The sequence below is a fragment of the Triticum dicoccoides genome, chromosome 5B (genome assembly GCF_002162155.2).
Source record: "Triticum dicoccoides isolate Atlit2015 ecotype Zavitan chromosome 5B, WEW_v2.0, whole genome shotgun sequence".
NCBI lineage: Eukaryota > Viridiplantae > Streptophyta > Magnoliopsida > Poales > Poaceae > Triticum > Triticum dicoccoides.
The window spans coordinates 339,570,028-339,582,697 of record NC_041389.1 but is presented as its reverse complement, the minus strand read 5'-3'; positions in this window follow the sequence as shown (position 1 = coordinate 339,582,697).

The following is a 12,670-nucleotide window of genomic DNA, read 5'->3' as shown; positions in this document are numbered from 1 at the left end:
TTGACGTGGCGGTCCAAGGCTGGCGCTTGCGACCCACCAAGGATGGCCGCAATGGCGTGGGGCGCTGGCGCCGTGCAGCGCTTGATGAATAGGTCACGCAACTTTTCCGAGGAAGCCACCGAGGACTCCGGCAGATTGAGGAACCAAGCGTGTGGCATATCTGCAAGAGCCATAGGGAGCCAATTTGCCATGACCTTGGCGTCACCACCGGCCTCCCTGATGGCCTCCGCATACATCTGGATGAACCCCATGGGGTCCACCGTGCCATCATATCATGGCGGCAACCCCGGCCTAAACTTCGGTGACCATCGCACCCGCCGCAGGGCGGGGAGAAGGCCCGATGGCCTGCAGCGCCCTCGAACGCGCCCGGCTGCCCTCCGAGTGGGATGACGGCCTCCATGGAAGTGAGACAGTGAGAGAGGTGGTAGGCACAGCGGGCGAGGAAGAAATCTTTCGACACGCCCCTACCTGGCACACCAAATGTCGGATTCAGGGCTCCGCCGACCCAAGAAAGGTTCGAACTCTGGGGCGTGTGTGAAGAACTCAACCTCTCCAGCCAGCCAACTTGTTGCTCCCATGGCCTAGCTCGATGAACAGGAAAGGAAATGGACACGGTAGTGTACCCAGGTTCGGGCCAACTTGCGATGTAAAACCCTACTCCTGCTTTATGCTGGATTAGCCTCGCGGGGGGCTGAGGATGAACTAGTACAAGGAAGAACAGCCTCCCGAGGTCTGCTCTAGGGGTGGATATGAGCTCAAGGGATTCAACCACCCTCCTACAGTGGTGGCTAGGCTATACTTATAGTGGCCTTGGCCCTCTTCCCACAAAACTTAGACGGGAAGGGATCCCACAGTGGACAATTTTGAAGGGGGATAAGTAGTACATCTTAACCTGACAAAAGGTGGTCTTCGCCTACAAAGCTTCTGGTCGTGACGTCGTGGTGGGCTCAGTGATGACATCTGTCCTGCCGTCCTGGCGGTCTTGGTCTTGTTGCATGTAAACTGTAACCTTTGGTTGATTCCACAGGACTCTGCGCCTGCACTTGCCTCCTTAGCACCAAAGAGGAAACACGCCGCTCAGCGCCCGCTGGCACCCACCTAGCATCAATCGTCATGGCTGGTGTCAGTTCAACCTCATGATGTGAGTGCTCGCATAGGAATCGCCGCTCCTCAGGAGGCCACCTGGGGACGCCGCTCCTTCAACAAGTCTTCGTGTCGCCCGCTTCGCGAGGGTCTTGACTTGTCGATGCTGAAGATGGGTCGTACCAGGCCATCGATGGAGCCACATTGTGGGCCACAGGCAGGCAAGTCTGGGTACCCTGGTTCCTGAAACACTGACAGTCTCTTGCAAATACGGGATGCATTGAGCAATCAGAGATTGCTCAAAATTATTTAGGTTGTTTATGAAGCCGGTACCATTTATAAGAGTGTTAAATACCATTTTCGACGGTGCTTACTAGAATTTAGGAACATTGGATATCACAAATTAGGTTCTGAATTTGTTAGTTTCAGAAAGATTTATGGAGATATCAGTGTTGCAATATCGTACTAATCATAAAGACATTTTCAAATTACACATAGGTTACATCTAACATCTAAAGAGGGGAATATGGCAGTAAGTGGTACCAAGGGGGTACTGTTGGCACTTTTACCAAATTTATTTAGGTCTACCAATTTTCAGATACTTTCCAGTATAAGCATGATTTATGTTGAACTCACAAGCTGACTTCTGTACTTATGAACCAATCATGAAATCTATCAGCATGTATGTGTTAAAATCCACATGTAGAGAATCTTAAGAACTTAACCTAACACCTGAAAGACTTGTTTGATACACCTCAAATCTAAGAACCATACTGTAATTTCTTTGAATCCTTGCAGAAGCGTGATGCAGAGGTATTTTTCATTATGAACATAGGGGAGACCATGGAGATTCTGGATGTACAAACACTCCTGACACTTCATGTCCAAACCCTCAATTATTTCATAAATAGCATGTGGAGTTGATCTGTAGTGGATTAAGGTCATTTGCATCGGATAAAGAGATGTATATGAAGACTTAACTTCATTTGGTCTGATTGCACCTGACGACCTAGGGTTTTTGGGGATGGGGAGTCCTAAACCACGGCAAGCGTCAGCGACAGGTGGCTATCCTCGTAGGTGTGTCTGATCTACGGGGAAACATGGAAGCAATCATCGTTGGCGTAGATGAAGCTGCAGTGAAGCATGGCTGCGATACCCGCTGGTGACAGGCGGCGAGAGGGGGGCGAGATACTCGATTTGGGACTATACGCTGGTGAGTTGGGGGTTTTGGTGAAGGAGATGAATAGAGATGACGAAGCTGATGGGACTATACATGGGCGTATCTATGGTTTGGTCCCACCTGTTAGCTGCAACAAAGAAATATTAGGATAAAATGCAACATAGATTTTGTAATCAAGGGATAAGGAAAATACATGTGAAATAACAGAAAATGTGTGAAACACCTTTTTATTTTTAACTTTTTCAATTGAAATAAAATCACAATGGAGCAGACTTGTGGGACATTTTCATCAATGTCATGAACACAAAATCAATTAAATAACTAAAATACATTCCTAAAATTTTCAAAAACCAGAAGTTATGAAATTATTTTAAAATATGTGATAGAGCCTTGTAAACATTTATACAATGTCTCTACTCTACCGGATCGATTCAATCAACCTCGAGGCATAGCCACTTCCCAGTCGGTCACCCATCCTCGGACTGCTCCAGCCACAGCAAGCTTAACATTCAAGTTCTTTTGAGAATGAGGTACCAAAAGGGAATATGCACTTTTCTAATAGGGGTTGTCAATTAGACCTATGACATCCATGAGAATGCCACATACTTTCTTCAAAAGTTGACCAACACTGGTATGCGTCGGTGCTATACAAACGGTTTTAAACCCCTTTCCGCAATGGCATTTGGAACCGTCGCTAAGTGAGTGTGGGCGATAGGGGGGCCATTCCCACAAGACCCAGAAATCATCGGGGATATGCCCTCCTGGCACACACGCTCAGCAAAATGAGGTCGTGTGCGACCGGTGACCAGCAAATACGGTTATACATATACTAGTGCTCAAAAAATACAATTACACAGGCGAAATCGTTTTCGGTCGTAAGCACATCCCACACAGTCAGCCCCCGCTAAACTTTTCCGTTCGTATGTACGTTCCACACAGTCCATCCAAGGAATACGTTTCCGTTAGTATGTACAACCCACACAGTTAATCCAAGAAGTACCAAACGTTTGCGATGCGCACAACATCACAAACAGTCAATAATTTTGAAGCGTATGTGATAAGGTGACTATCGCAAACATTTAATAAGAAAGAACTGTGTGCGATGTTGTTGTTAATCGCACACGTTTTTTCTTGGCTGATCGTGTGTGAAGTGGAGATTGATTGCACACGTTTTTTCCTGGCTGATCGTGTGTCCGGTGGAGATTGATCGCACACATAGTGGATCCTAGAAACGTGTCTGATCTCCACGTCTATCATAGACGTTTCGCTTTTGCAAACCGTGTGTAGTGTAATCCCTAAGTAATCCCTAATTTAAAAAAAACCTTTTTGAATTTGAAAGTAGGCAATCACTTATTTCATATCAAACCAGGTTTATTACAAATATAGGTTCAACCACGAATGCAAAATTTGATGCATAGGTACATATACTGAAGAACTGTAGAAGACCAAGTAAAGAATGATGAACCACAATTGTACTAAAGGGTCGATGCGTGGATCCTTGCCAAGGGCTTATGTACTTACAAGCAACAAGTCAATATTAGAAGCTAACAAGTGTCCAAGCCTGGATCTATATGCACTACATTATGGAAAGATGGGGGAGTACAAGCCGAGGGATGAATCTAACCTTGACAGAAAATGGTGGCCACTCCCGTTGTTGTCCTGCATAAGTAGTGGAAAGGCATGATAAGTACGGCAACCTTAACATCAAACAAATATAGCAAAGGTAAACCATATCATCTCCAAATGATAGCTTGAATGTGTTGGTTTCAGCATGCTGTTAAAGCATATATAAAATGGAAGGCAATGTTACCGACAGCAGGCTTAGAAACCATCAAATATTGCAATTCAAACTAGTATTGTTGAAAATGATTAGAACATAGGTAATGCTTAAACATCACTGGATAAATGTGTAAAACTAAAATAAAGGGCATGTGTTAACTACACTAGGCATAACTGGAACCAAATATAGTCGTTCAAACTGGTATTGATGCAGTCAAGTGGCACAGTTCAGACTTGCACATATTGAACAACACATTGTGAATGACTTAAATAAACAAGACATAAATAATCAGTATAACAACCAAATATAGCCATTGAAAACTGGACAGAGTCTCACTGGAACCAACCTAACAAGCAAGTATAGATAAATAGGGCATATGCTTGAAAACTGGACAAATGCTCACTGCAACCAACCTAACAAGCAAATATAGATAAACAAGGCATCTGCTTGAAAACTGGACAAATGCTAAAAAAGCAACCTAACAACCAAATACTGATAAACAAGGCATCTGCTTGATAACTGGACAAATGCTAACTGCAACCAAACTAAGACAAAGTACATATAAACAAGGCATCGGCTCGGTAACTGGAAAAATGCTCACTGCAACCAACCTAACACAGATAAACAAGGCCATGACAAACCAATTCTTGGACGAACGCTCGTCGAGATCCCCGGGATACGTGGTGGTGCTTAGGCTGCGACATTCTGGAGCAGGGGATGTGGATCTGGTGGGGAGGGACACTGTAGGCCTCATATGAAAACTCAGGGGAGTGGGGCGACGGTATGGGAATCGTTGGGTAACCTGAACTTTATTATCTAAGCTATGAGGAACGGGTAGACCGGCATGGGTTGGCGATAGAGCCAGCGGCGGTCGCGAGCTAGGGTTCTAGGGGAGAGGGGAGCGGGTGGGGGACTGTGGTGGGGGGTTGTGGTGTTTGAGGATACACCGCAGCTACTAAAAAAATTAGTAGTGGTGGGTGGAGATGGTGGTGGGCGAGGGAGGGCGACGGTTCAAATGCCTCGGCTACTGCAATTTTACTATAAGGTCAGTGCTGGAGGAGTGTGGGCGACGGTTGAAGTACGGCGGCTACTAAAATTTGGGTAAAGGAATTGATGCGGGGCGGGAGTGGCCAAGATCGCGCACGGTCCAATAAGAATATGTGTGTATGATAATAACGAAAAGTGGTGGAGCCGCCGATTTTTGCAACGCTCAAGGCGGGTAGTTTGTTTTTATATTTCTAGCTAGCTAGTCTATCACACACGGTTCGTCCTAATTTCTAAATAAACTCACCCGCCTTTAGCTTGCGCAGTCGTGGTGATTTTACAGCGCACTTGCATCGCACACGGTTAAGCCAGTACCTGCACCATTTCGCTCGCGCTTGCGCAGTCGTGGTGATTCTACAATGCACTTGCATCGCACACGGTTAAACCAGTACCTCCACCATTTTCTCACGCTTGCGCAGTCGTGGTGATTTCACAGCGCACTTGCGTCGCACATGGTTAAGCCAGTACCTGCACCATTTTGCTCGCGCTTGCGCAATCGTGGTGATTTCATAGCGCACTTGCATCGCACACGGTTAAACCAGTACCTCCACCATTTGCTCGCGCTTGCGCGGTTGTGCTAATTTTACAGCGCACTTGCTGCACATGGTTAAGCCAGTACCTGCACCGTTTTACCCGCGCTTGCGCGGTCGTGGTGATTTTACAGTGCACTTGCATCGCACACGGTTAAGCCAGTACATGCACTATTTTGCTCGCGCTTGCGCAGTCATGGTGATTTCGCAGTGCACTTGCATCGCACATGGTTAAACCAGTACCTCCACCATTTGCTCGCGCTTGCGCAGTCGTGCTGATTTTACAGCACACTTGCATCGCACACGGTTAAGCTAGTACCTGCACCATTTTGCTCACACTGGTCACCCTATGGGACATACTCCCTCCTATCACGCACATTTGTTCTTTTAGAAACTGTGTGTGATGGCTTGTGTGTCGCCGCCTAGCCTTCAATGAGCACTAACACTGGTAGCGGGAAACCGATGGGAGAAGAGGCGGGAAACCGATGAGAGGAGTGGCGGGAAACGGTAGCATGTTTAGAAAACGTACAAGAGAAGGAAGCGTGAGCTAGACGATGCATGCGCATAGTGCTTACCCATGTACTGCATGTGCTATCGAAAGGGTTGAGGGTTGTCGTTCGATCTGGGAGCATCCAACGGTGCAGACGTACGATCCGTGGGGTTTGGGTTCTGGCCAATCAGAACGCATGACTCAGATCGCGGGCGACATCAGCCACGGTTTGGTAGGCACATGGCTTTCGTTTGGCCTTTTTATTATTATACAGTAATTGAGTTTCTTAGGCATTTAATGTCCACAATTCAAATCTGAACTTCAAATACATGCTCGAGTTCACCAAAATGGCTAGAAAAATTATACATGAAAGTTGGCATGGTGTCACGTCATGAAAGTTGGCATGGTGTCACATCATGGCGCATATATGTCGTGGCAAAAACATTGTCCAATTTGGGCCAAGCTTTATTACAAACCTCAAATGAACTCTAAAAAGATTGAAAGTTGGCATGGTATCATCATTTCACCCACATAGCATGTTCTAAAAAGTTGAGAGGGTTACGGCAAAAACTGGATGCACTTCCTATGCAAAATGGACAATCTCTTTCGAAGTATCAGGGTTTTGAACGAAAACTCATCTGTTACAAAGGGATTTCACTTTTTTGATCTTATTTGAACTCTAGACTTTTTGTGTGTTCAAAATGCGCCATTCAAAGCCACATCATCAATTTTCAACCCTTTCTGACTTCATTTGGTATTTTTCATGCATTTACTCATTTTTTGAGCTAAATGACCCTGAAATTGAAAAGCACTTCAAATGAACTCTAAAATGGTTGAAAGTTAGCATGGTATCATCATTTCACCCGCATAGCATGTTCTAAAAAGTTGAGAGGGTTAAGGCAAAAACTGGATGCACTTCGTGTGCAAAATGGACAATCTTTTTCAAAGGCATGGTGTCACGTCATGGCACATATATGTCGTGGTAAAAACATTGTCCAATTTGGCCCAAGCTTTATTATGAACCTCTTACAAATCAGAGCTTCTCTCAACAAGAAGCCTTATGGTTCCGATAGGGAAACGTGTTCCCCTTGTTGTCGAAACGTAACCACGACCTCTTTTCTCCTTGTATTTTCTTCTATGGGCAACATGGAACTACATGATATCCATGCTGAAATTTAGACTTATCCAGGGTTTGTTCGGCCTTTTTATACACTAATTGAGTTTCCTAGACATTTAATGTCCATAATTCAAATTTGAACTACAAATACATGCTCAAGTTCACCAAAATGGCTAGGAAAATTGTACATGCATGTGTCCTTGGGTGCATGTTTAATTAGGTCCCATGCCAGGAATGGGAACGAATTACAACCGTACCGACGTCCTGGCTCGTCCTCAAACATTTGGAATCTCGGGTTTTAAATCCCCATAAAATCCAAAACTCACCAGAAAGTCATCAAAGGTGGCATGGTGTCGCGTCATGGCACATATATGTCGTGGTAAAAACATTGCCAATTTGGGCCAAGCTTTATTACAAACCTCTTACAAGCCGGAGCTTCTCTCAACAAGAAGCCTTGTGGTTTCTATAGGGAAACGTGTTCCCCTTGTTGTCGAAATGCAATCACGGCCTCTTTTCGCCTTGTATTTTCTTCTACGCGCAACATGGAACTACATGATATCCATGCTGAAATTTAAACTTATTCAGGGTTCGTTTGGCCTTTTTATACACTAATTGAGTTTCCTAGGCATTTAATGTCCATAATTCAAATCTGAACTACAAATATATGCTCAAGTTCACCAAAATGGCTAAGAAAATTGTACATGCATGTGTCCTTGGGTGCATGTTTAATTAGGTCCCATGCCAGGAATGGGAATGAATTACAACCGTATCGGTGTCCTGCCTCGTCCTCAAACATTTGGAATCTTGGGTTTTAAATCCCCATAAAATCCAAAACTCACCAGAAAGTCATCAAAGGTGGCATGGTCTCACGTCATGGCACATATATGTCATGGTAAAAACATTGCCAATTTGGGGAAGCTTTATTAGAAACCTCTTACAAACCGGAGTTTCTCTCAAGGAAGCCTGATGGTTCCGATAGGGAAACGTGTTCCCCTTGTGGAGAAACATAGTCGCTCCCTCTTTTCGCCTTGTATTTTCTTCTATGGGCAACATGGAACGACATGATATCCATGCTGAAATTTAAACTTATTCAGGTTTCTTTTGGGCTTTTTATACACTAATTGAGTTTCCTAGGCATTTAATGTCCATAATTCAAATCTGAAGTACAAATACATGCTCCAGTTCACCAAAATGGCTAGCAAACTTATACATGCATGTGTCCTTGGGTGCATATTTAGGTCCCATGCAAGGAATGGGAATGACTTACAACCTGACCGGCATCTTGGCTCCTCCTCAAACATTTGGAATCTCGGTTTTTAGATCCCCATAAATCCAAAACTCACCAGAAAGTCATTAAAGGTGGCATGGTGTCACGTCATGGCACATATATGTCGTGGTAAAAACATTGCAAATTTGGGCCAAGCTTTATTACAAACCTCTTACAAACCGGAGCCTGTCGCAAGAACCCTCGTGGTTTCGAAAGGGAAATGTGTCCCCTTGTGGGCCAAATGATAATCACCACTCTTCTAGCCTCGTATTGTTTTTCTACACGCAACATGTACGGAACAACGGGAGATTCGCGTTGAATTTTGAAATTATTCAGGGTTCGTTTGACCCTTTTTATTCATTAATTGAGTTTTCTAGGCATTTAATATCCATAATTCAAATCCGAACTACAAATAGATGCTCCAGTGCACCAAAATGGCTAGAAAAAATGTTTATGTGTCCTTGGGGTGCATGTTTAGGGTTCGTTTGGCCATTGTATATATTACTAATTAAGTTTTCTACGTATTAAATGTAGTCCATAATTCAAATTTGAACTACAAGCACAAAATGGGTGGGAAATTGTACATGTGTCATTGGGTGCATGTTTAGGTCTCATTTAAGGAATGGGAATGAACTACAAACTTGTCGTTGTCCTGAAACATTGAGAATCTCGGTTTTTATATCCTAGTAAATCAAAAACTCACCCAAAAACATGAAACTTGCCATGGTTTCATGACATGGCACATATATGCCGTGGTAAAAAAATCGTCCAGTTTGAGAAGAGGCGCACACATTAGTAGTCAACGAAGTCCTTTTTGAAACAATAAGCTGACACCTTAATATCACAAACAGCTGTATCATATGAACCGTGTCAATATTTAACCATACTCAGTGGCGCGCGTGCAGTTGTTTGATTAGACAGGACGAGCGCGAGAAGTCCGCCGTGCAGGCTCGACGGGACGCATGCGAGCAGTCCGACGCGCAGGCTCGACGGGATGCATGCATCCTGTCCACCTCGCGGGCTCGACGTGACACGTGCGAGCAGCAAGGCCGCCCATGCTCACTGGGAAGCGAGCTCTTTGACCTCAATGCACCAGCCGCAGCCCGCCTCGCTCAAAACTTTGTCATTAATGGGTTAATTAAAGCTCCTGGACAAAGGTTTTTTTAGGGGTGGAGGGAGGGTGTTTGGTTGTGATCCCGTGGCAGCATTTGCTTTGTTCGTGTTTTCAACTTGTATTCCGACCTAATTTAAATTGCCACATAGGGCAACGGATAATACAACAACAAATAAAATGGCAACCGATAGTACGACGACAAATTTAGAATGGCACAAATAATAATTGTCTTACATATTTCGGATAATTTTAAATGCCACATGCGGCAAAGATCGAAAGACGCGGGGGCAAGAGAAGTAGGAAATCATAGACAACGATCTAGATCGCTACTGTATCTACTCTTCGATGGATCACCTCGCAATGACGTCCTCTAGCTCCTTCCACATTTCCTCACGGCTTTCCTTGAAAGTAGCCATGGATTCCTCCACCTCCTGCTCGCGCTCGATCCGGATCTTCCTCAAGTCACCCATCAGTTCCTCGACGACCGTTGTCAGCGTCATCCCCGAGGCATTGCTCTGCTCATGCAGCATCTTCCAGCCGGCGGCCTCCTACTCCTTCTCGGTGAGCGCCTTGAGGAGCTTCGCATTTTCACCCATGTGTTGCTCGATGAGGCCGGTCGCCTTGTCAACCAAGGCATCACTGATCTCCAGCAGCTTCATCAAGCCGTCGACCAGCTCCTGCTGCTTAATGAGGCCAGTGAGAATGTCATCATCGCCAGCCAAGGACTTCAGCAATGCCAGCTCGTCGCGATCGCCGATGCGGCGAGTGCACTTGTGAGAGCACTCGCGTGCCCGTGAGAGCTCGTTCGAGGGCTCCGTGGCGCGCCGGGACATCTCTGCTGTGGCTACCGCTTCTCGGTGGGACCTCTCTAGTGCTTCTGCGGCCTTAGTCCTTGCTGCCTGGTTATATGCCCACCCAAAACTCCTCCTACCGGTCATGGCGGAACGACTTGACAAGAAAGACCAGTTTTGTAGGTGATGAGGAGAGGAACTGTGAAGTAATTTTTGAGTGGCTAGTTTTTATAGCCCGGTGCTAAGTGTGAAGACATATTAGTTTGATCGGTGTGAACACATATTAGTTTGATCTGTGTGAACAGATTTGCAATTACTTATTGCATTGTAATCTGCAATGTGAGGAGAAACAAAGTCAAAATTTATTGATAGTTCTGGGCCCACCAACCCCCGTTTTTGTTGTTATGTCTCATCGCAAACAGTTCTTTTGGATCAACCATATGCCACGCATCGGAAGCCCGAAACATGGGCCCTTGTTCTCGGATGTATGTTTACGTGTCTGCCCACTATCACACATGGTCATGATATCACCATCGTGTCCTATGGATGCGCCGTCGCGTCTCCCAGGGCGCCACAAGGTTGACCACGTGGTTGCTCGCCATGGCGTCCCCGTTTTCTTTTTCTTTTTTGAGGGTCCATGGTGTCCCTGCGCGTGCTCTGCATGCTATTGAGGCAAATTTACAATAGCAACGATTAATAATTGTCTTACATATTCAGGATAATTTAAAATGCCACATGCGGCAAGGCACAAAACACTCATGACTACTTATGCATACAATTATAATAAAATATAGGCTAAAAAGCTGAGCCGACGGCCTTCCGATGACGGTCTTCTAGGACTCCATGATCAGCATATCACCCTTGCGGCCGTTCATTATGTGTAACTTACTAATCATCGCACACGAGTACTTGCAGACGCATCGTGTGCAATACTCCTAGCCACCGCAAGCAACTAGTTTGCATTTTTTTCAAAGTTTTTTGTACGAATAGAATCACACACAAACTTACTATAGTAACCGTCTGTGCTATAATTTCTCATCCCAAACAGTTCATCCGAGTGGGTTGTTTGCTAGGTATCACACACATCTGGTTTACATGAATCGTTTGTGTTCTTTCGGCTGATCGCAAATTCCGCATATCACACATATCTTGTTAAGATGAACTATTTTCATTCTCTTGCCTAATCGAAAATAGTTTGTCCGGGTGAACCGTTTGCCGTATATCACACACACCTTGATCTGGCTGACCATTTCTGTTGCATTAGCTAATGGCACACAGTTCATCGGAGGGAACTGTATGCCGTATATCGCACACATATTGATATGGCTGCCCGTTTCTGTTGTTCTTCCTCATCGCAAACAGTTCTGCCGGATAAACCATATGCCCTTCATCGCACACGCAACTAAAATCTTAAGCGTGTTTGATGCATCGGTCATCGCAAACATTTTGGACATTTTTTACGGTTCTCTGACACCATCGTTTGCGATTATTGCATCGCACACAGTTTCTCGAAGGGTCTCTGATCATAGTGTCGTGTTAGCAGCATCCTGCAGTAGTGCAAACTCATATGACATGTTGGAAACATGTCATGAAGTAATGACATGGGCCTTCTAGAATCTAGTAAACATGTCTTGAAAGATGAAAAATATATTTTCAAAATTGTGAAAATAATGACTGGGAGATTAATTTAACACACAAGAATGAAAAGCTGACAAAAAATCATTCTATAATTTTCAGCAAGTACTTCGAGGTTAATTTGTCAGACAAGACTTAAAAGTTGAGCAAAGTCATATCACATTGGGAAATGTCATAAAGTAACATGATAGACCTTCTTCAAGCCAATTAACATATCTTCAAAAACAAATAATCATTCTCAAAATTTTCAAAACAAGGAGCTCAAGGTTAATTTGAGCGACATGACGGATCACTATCCACATTTAAGTGTGTGCAGAACCGGTTTTGTACACACTTAAATGTTTCTGCACACACTTAAATGTTTACAGTGACCCATCCCATCAACTAACTAACCTCGATGACACTTCCCATCTGGTCACCCATCCTCAGACTTCTCTAGCCCCAGCACACTTAACTTGGAGTTCTTTTAGGATGAGCTATCTGTAGGGAAGTTGCTCCTTGCTGATATGGGATGCCTCTTCGCATCCTTTATGGCGTACCCAGCTGACCGCACGTCGCCGACCCAATGCCACGCCGCTCGCGAATCTAGAAGCTTCCCTCTCTCGTCTAGCTGCTTCCCGTATTTTCCCCTATTTTTGC